The sequence below is a fragment of the Nicotiana tomentosiformis genome, chromosome 12 (genome assembly GCF_000390325.3).
Source record: "Nicotiana tomentosiformis chromosome 12, ASM39032v3, whole genome shotgun sequence".
NCBI classification, from domain to species: Eukaryota; Viridiplantae; Streptophyta; class Magnoliopsida; order Solanales; family Solanaceae; genus Nicotiana; species Nicotiana tomentosiformis.
Genome location: NC_090823.1, coordinates 82,308,852 through 82,317,013, shown reverse-complemented (window position 1 = coordinate 82,317,013; position 8,162 = coordinate 82,308,852). Strand labels below are relative to the sequence as shown.

General features: G+C 36.1%; 1 long non-coding RNA gene across 1 annotated transcript; it reads left to right on the top strand.

Moving 5' to 3' along the window:
* The first annotated feature begins 4,140 nt into the window (after positions 1-4,140).
* LOC138903527 (uncharacterized) lies at positions 4,141-7,825 on the top strand. The gene is made up of 2 exons (XR_011412720.1): positions 4,141-4,661; positions 7,776-7,825. It is a non-coding gene; the product is annotated as an uncharacterized lncRNA (long non-coding RNA).
* The last annotated feature ends 337 nt before the right edge of the window (positions 7,826-8,162 follow it).

Here is an 8,162-nt window from a genome sequence, read left to right as displayed (position 1 = left end):
TTTGGCCAATCACATCTTTGTCGACATTCTCCAACAGATTGAGGTACAAGATCCTCACTATCTTGCATAATGCTAGATGCAACAGTATATGCAAAGACATAATCCACCGCTATATCCAGTTGATTCAAATTTGTCTCAATATCGATTGGATTTATTGATAGTTCCTTATTTTCTTGAGTCTCAGACTCACTGGTTTTCTCATGAATCTGAAGATTGGTTAAATCGTGGATTTCTTTGTGAGACACTTTCGTAGTGTCATCTTGATAATTTGTTTTCCTTTTTCTAGGATTTCGATCCTTAGAACCCAATGGTCTGCCACATTTTAGGCGTGTTTTTGACTCATTAGCTATGACACTAGAAGATTGTTCAACATGGACATCGATACGGATTAGAATATTCTCTGCAGGGATATATGATTTTGTTATCCTTTTTCAGATATGTAAATGCTCCTTACATTTGATTTGCTATTTTATGCAAATAAATAATCTTTTGCATATCTTCTCACAAATAGTGGCACGTGGATCAAGATGAGACAATGATGAATTTTTTCACGAAAATTCCCGTTTGATTTCACCAATTTCTCCCCCTAATTTTGGAGAAAATGCCTCGTCGAATCGACAATCTGCAAATCAAGCAGTGAATAAATCTCCCGTTAATGTTTCGAGGTAGCGAATAATGGAGGGAGATTCAAACCTAACATATATTCCTAACCTTCTTTGGGGACCCATCTTGGTGCGATATGGTTGTGCTACATGCACATATACTGCGCACCAAAAAAATCTTAAATGAGATATATCAGGTTCATGACCCAAAACTAATTGCAACGGAAAATATTTTGTGATAATTTGTCGGTCTAAGGCGAACTAGCATTGATGCATGCAAAATGGCATGACCCCAAACAGAAGTGGGTAATCTTGTTTTCATGAGTAGCGGTCTTGCTATCAATTGAAGACGTTTAATCAAAGAGTCTACAAGACCATTTTGAGCGTGAACATGAGCTAAATGATGTTCTACTTTTATCCCAATTAATAAGCAAAAATTATTAAATGTTTGGGATGAAAAATCAGCAACATTATCAAGTCGAATAGACTTAATTGGATTATCGAGAAATTGTGCCCGTAATCAGATTATTTGTGCCATTAATTTTGCAAATGCCAGGTTGCGAGATGGCAATAGGAATACATGAGATCATCTAGAAGATGTCTCTATTAAGACCATAAAATATCTAAACGACCTACTAGATGGGTAAATAGTTCCACAAATGCCCCTTGTATACGTTCCAAAAACACAGAGGACTCAAACCCAACCTTTGTTGGTGATGGTCTAATAATTAACTTGCCTTGATAACAAGCAGTGCAAGAAAAAATATTATTTAAAATAATCTTTAAATTCTTTAATGGATGCTCATTTGAGTTTTCTATAATCCGTCTCATTGTAATTGATTCAGGATATCCCAATCGATCATGCCAAAGTACAAAAGTATTGGAATTAGTAACCTTTTGGTTTACGGTATGATGTGCCTCAATTGTACTAATTCTTGTCCAATACAGGACACAAGATAAAGATGGAAACTTCTCAATAACCCTTTTCTATCCAGAGACATTTTTGGTAACGATGAAATATTTAAGGTTATTCTCATCTATTGTCTCAATATGATATCCATTTCAACGGATATCTTTAAAACTCAACAAGTTCATCTTGGACTTGGAGGAGAATATTGCATTATCTATGATAAATATTGTCCCCCTAGGCCTATAGCAACTCTTCCAGATCCTTCAATTAGATTACTACTATCAGAAATTGTAGTAACATATGCCTTACACATACTTAAATAAGAGAAATATTTCTTCTCTTTGAGTATTGTATATGTCGTACATGAATCAATTAAACAAATATCTTTACAATTAAACTTTGATTCAAGTTTTCTTTGTGAGATATCCATATTTTCTTCCCGTGGTTTGACATACAAAAGAAATATATGAATAAATATTAGTATTTTTAGAGAAAAGAAAAAGAAATAAAGTTAAATCAATAACTCAACATTGACTTTTAATGCAATTTCGAGCAAACTCTGATTATAATAATTATTCCATAGCTAAAAATAATGCAATTATGTTTAGGTTGTCATATGATTTTAAAACACGAAAACCTTATAGTCATATTAATACACATGAAACAATGAGTGTGCAAATAAAGGTAACTAAACACAAAAGTAGACAATAAATTGTATAAACGTTAAAAACAGGATCAACGTTCTTAAGGTATATAATAAACAAAATGATGAAATATTATAGTCGAATTATCATAAATAATATATTATACAATGGTTAAGTAGCAAAAAAATTTCCTAAAATATGCTAAATAAAAGTGGTCAAAGTTATACATGTAACCTCTTAATTGATATCCTTATTGAAGAAAAGGTTAATGACGCTTTATTAGAACTCATATTACTAGGCTTACAAACCAATTGCTTGAACAAAGTGCGGCATTGATACTGTTGGTACTTTAAATAATTAAGTCATATTGACATAAAAAAATCCAACGTTTGTTTGGTACTAATTTTCTATGTTAAGTGGAATAATATAATATTAGCACATAAGAAAAGAAGAATATTGCTTGGCCACGATCACAACCACGATCACGAACATGGCCACGACCTTTTCCACGCTTAGCATAATGGGAATACACCTCATTCATGTCGGGCAATAGTGTAGACCCAATAGGTCGATTATCGTGATTTCTCATGAGCAAGTCATTATTTCGTTCAGCCACAAGGAGAAGAGAAATCAACTCAGAGTACTTCTTGAAACCTTTCTCTCGGTGCTGTTGTTGCAGGATCATATTGGAGGCATGAAACGTTGTAAATATTTTTTTTCAAGCATATCATAGTCAATTATACCATCTCCACAGAGTTTCAATTTAGAAGTAACTATGAACATCGCTGAATTGTATTCAAAAACAGACTTAAAGTCTTGGAACCTTAGATGAGCTCAATCATATCGTGTTTGTGGAAGTGTGACCAACTTTAAGTTGTCATATCTTTCCTTTAAGTCATTTCACAAAACAAGTGGATCTTTGACTGTGCGACATTCTGTTTTTAACCCTTCATCAAGGTGATGGCGCAAGAAAATCAAGGCATTAGCACAGTCTTGGGTATATGCTTTATTTTTATCTTTAATGGCATCTCCAAGACCCATTGCATCTAAATGGATTTCAGCATCCTACACCCATGTCATATAGTTCTTGCCTGAATTTTCAAGGGCAACGAACTTTCGTTTAATAATATTAGTCATAATTATAAGAGGAGAAAAATTATACCTTGATCTTCTCAAAGAGCTTCTTGAGACGGTAGAGTCTCGTGCTGATAATGTGTTATAAAACAATAAAAGAAGAAGAGTATTGCAGAGAAAAGTAGAGAGGGAGAATTCTTATTGATTTGTGATGAATTAAAATGAAATAGAACACCTCTATTTATAGGAAAAAAATGACTTAGCCACCAAGTAACAAACCCTAAGATCTCTCTAAAATATAGACATTAACCTTAAATATAATTCTATTTATAACACGATTCAATTTCTTTGAATTTTGTTGCCCACGTAAAAATTCACTAATGCAAGTGTATACTTAATAGTGCTTATGAATCTTTTTAGATCTTTAGTAAACATGTATCATGATATATTGAAGAATAACTCATTGTTATGTATAGGATAAACTTCTTTTTTTACGATTCCCTATCAAAGTATTATAAATGAAGAGTAAAATAGTAATAAGAAAGTCAAAAATGGGAATCGATTTAATTGGATTGGTTCAATTCTAATATTTATAAAATAGATTTAATTGTTTAATTTTTTTAAAAAATGAAAAACTGATTCAAACTGAATCATGAATGTTGAAACTCAATTTTGTCCTCCTGATATCCTGCTTAGTTTTCTTTAGCTATTTACAAAAAATTTATATAATATTTCAGCTTCATTTACATGACGTTGATCATGTTATTTCTGTTTATTATATTCTTAAATGATATCATTTATGATTATCTCACAGTATTTTTAAATCACTATTAAAGTAACTTGTCATAGGGAGAAGATTTTAATACCAAACTATACACAGTTGAAGCTCTGAGGGCGTGCGTTCAGCTAGGGTTGCTAACTCACGCCACCAAGGATGACTCGCCAAAAAGGGAAAAACAAGCCCCTCCGAACTCACCAAAGCACAACGAAGAATCTGATAGTAGAATAATAACTCTTGAAACTGATAAAGGGCAGCAATTGGCGCCACGACAACTATCACGATGGATGCCGGGAATGGGAAGTGCTCATACCATCATGCAAGCTCCGAAGGTGGTTGAGGTTGAGCCGGTAAAATCTACGTCGCCGGAGATTGAAACTAATATAGCGGCACGGAAAATCGAGCGGAGACGGTGAAGGAAAATCCAACAAAAACTTTGGTTGATGTGGTTAAGGAAAATCATACAAAAGGGCAGGGGATGAATCTGATGTTCTTTCCACCAGAGATTAAAGATGGAATTAAATTGGTTGAACTGAACCATACTGAAATTGAGCTGCAATGCCCTAATTGGTTATGTCATTGGTGGAAATTCACCCTTCAAAGAGAAATTGAAATTCGTATATGGCATCTGGAAATCAGTAGCTACTCCTAAGGTATTTCTTCACGATGATGGTTGTTTTATTTTTAGATTTGAGTTCATTGAAGATAAAAATAAGATCATACAGAACTAGCCCTTACACCTTTAGCAATAGACCCATGGTATTGAAGGATTGTGATTTGAATTTCAATATTCAGAATGAGCCTATGTGTGTGGCTCCGAAATGGGTTATGTTCCCAGGACTACCTATTAAGTATTGGGCAGAGGAGAACCTAGGTAGACTTGCAAGCTATCTAGGGAAGCAAATTTGCATAGATAAGCTTACTGCTCAAGTGAAAGGGTGTCCTATGCACGAATATTAATTGAGATGTATATTACAGAGTTTTTAACCAAAATTGTCCCTTATATTTGGGGTAAGTCTAACTTTGTACTTTATCTGTTGCTCGGAGCACTTATTGTCCTTTAAGTTTGCTAAACTTGAGCAGGTTTAGTCCATGTAACAAAAGACCCAAAGGAGACTTAAAAACTAATAGTGATTTATTTTACTGAGTCAATTGGTTAAAGAAACTTTCGGAACTCAAATTTTGCAGAACCGATGTAGTGAACCTAGACTTGTTTAACGGGGCGGGTTGACCCGGTTCCGAACCGGAAGGGGGCAGGGTAGGGTTGGGTTTGGGGGTTGGTCCGTATATATTTTTTTACCGGTTAATCAGACCAATCAAACTTAGTCAATGAAAATTACTGTTGAACCGGTTAACTGGACTGGCCCGACCCGATTGAGAAAAATAGTGACCGGCCGGTCACCAATCCTGACCGGTTACCGAGTTTTTAAAACCGGGCTTAACGGGTCCGGACCCATCCGGTGAAAAATTGAACCGGAACGGTTTTGGGCCTAAGGGCCCGACACACCCCTTTGTCACCTTTAAGATTGTAGAAATAAGTGTGATAATTAAAAAAGATAATTAAAAATAGTCGTTGAACCGGGCCGGTTAACCGGTTCAACAATAATTTTCATTGACCGGGTTTGACCGATCCGATTAACCGGTAAGAAAATATATATGGACCAACCCCCTAACCCACCAAACACAGCCCTACCCGACCCCCTTCCACCGGGCCGGTCCGATTTACTACCGGTCTAGGTCGGTCCGGAACCGGGTCAATCCGGCCCGTTAAACAGGTCTAGGTTCACTATATCGGTTCTGTAAAATTTGAGTACCGAAAGTTTTTTTACCCAGTTGACTCAGTAAAATAAATCATTGTTAGTTTTTAGGTCTCCTTTGGATCTTTTGTTAAATGGACTAAACCTGCTCAAGTTTAGCAAACTTAAAAGGACAATAAGTGCTCAGGGCAATAGATAAATGGCAAAGTTAGACTTACCCCCAAACATAAGGGACAATTTTGGCTAAAAACTCGTATATTACACAGCCATGGCCTGATAAGTTACCTATTATAAGATCAGATGGAAGCTTAGGGAGCAACAAGTTAATTATGAATGGAAACCTAAATTCTGTCTAGATTGTAATTATTTTGGTTATCAGATAGGTGAATGTAAAAGCGAGTAGCATCCACAAATAACCTCACGAAAAAGAACAAAATAAGATAGATGCAGAGACCTCTATAAGAGCAACAAAGCAGGATCAAATGGTAGCAACAGGGAGGTCCCTATCAAATAACTTCCCTCCACGATATTCAATGCATGAAATATAAGAGGGCTAAACAAGCACTTTAAATGGAGGAGTTTAGAGCCTTTTTGATTAAAAATAAGCTTGACTTGGTAGGGTGCTTTGAAACCAGAGTCAAGTAGATAAAGTTCAAAGAAAAATTGGTAGGGACTGGAGTTTGTTGACAACTACTCACCAGCTTCAAATGATAGGATTTGGATTGATGGAGACCAACAAATGTTGATATTAGATGGTTGGACTCTTCCTCACAGATGATGCATTGCCTATACATGACAAGAACTCAACATTCTTATGTTTTCTAATCTCTCTACATCTTAAATATTGTGACCGATAGAAAAGCTTTCTTGGATAAGTTAGAGGCTGTCTTTACCAATATTAAGGTCTTTGGCTTATTCTGGGAGATTCTAACATAATATTATCAGTAGAAGATAGAATCAAAGGAGCTCCAGTGCACCGGAAAGACGTAGCTGACTTTCAATAATGTATAGAAGACATTGGTGGGTCAAATTACTAAGAGGGGTTGTAAGTTTTCCTGGAGTAATAAAAGAGAAGCAGAGGACACGATATACAGCCATATTGACTGTGTTTGGGAATCCAGATTGGTTCCAAGTCTATTCAGGCATAGAAGCTATGCACTTGTTACCAGGTGCTCGGACCACTCTCATATTTTACTGAACACAAAAATAACCAGAATGCTAATAAAGAAGCCACTTAGGTTATTGAATGTTCTATTACAAAAGGAAGAATACAAGAATACAATGTGCACTATCTGGGGACAAGACATGATCGGATATGCTATGCTTTTCTTATAAGGAGGAAACTTAAATTATTAGAGATCCAAACCAGGGGTATATATAAGGAGTACTTTAACTAGAAGATAAAATAGAGGTACAAAAGGAAAAAATTTAGCAGAGTTCAGGAGGCTTTATGAAGACCACTTTAATCCACACCTTATTGAAGAGGAAAAATCAATAGTACACATGATTGAAAAACGGGATGCAATTCAAAAGAGAGTGTTTAGACAGAAGTCTAGAGCCACTTGGATAACTCATGGTGACTCCAACTCTAAAATTTTCCATGCTTGCTTGAGAGACATGCAGACAAACAATAGAGTTCCATGCATTTATACCGAGAAAAATGAGAGGTTGACTGATCCAAGGAAGGTCCAACAAGGGTTCATTAGCTTTTTCCAAAAACTCCTTGGGGAAAGAGATCCTATGCTACCTAGTATTAATGTCAACATTGATAGGGATGGACCTTGCCTAACCTTAGTACAACAACAACTTCTACTCCCAGTAACAAAAGAAGAGATAGCTCAAGCTGCTCAATCTCTTTTCGATGATAAAGCTCCGGGATTGGATGGGTACTGATAAATGATGAAAAGTGCATATTTTTGTGTATATTTGCATATTAATTCTTGTATGAGTTGCGGGAGTTTATGTGATTTTTGAAGTGAAATATGCTCATTATGTGTTTCTTATGTGTAGGAGCGAGTTTGGATGATAAATGATCAAAATATGACAATTTGACACAAAAAGGAAGAGATGGAAAGAATTGGGAGCTCGTCCAATCTTGTGCGTGGCACGGAAATGGACGCGAAATAAGGAGAAAAACGAAGGCACAAAACAACGAAGCGAGCGAAGGCACGGATCGCTTCGCAAACTGAAAAATTGCAAAAGCTAAGTCCGCGTCTATGGTCGCGCGCTGCGCGAAGGTAGACGCGCCCTCCAGTTCTCCTATCCGATTTTGGATTGCCTTGGACGACCCTCCACCCTACCTAGGTCATATAAATACATCCTAAAACATAACTTTGGAGGAGGAGACACTACTTTAGGGTTACACAATACCTTTGGAGGCAAGAATACACTAGGAGC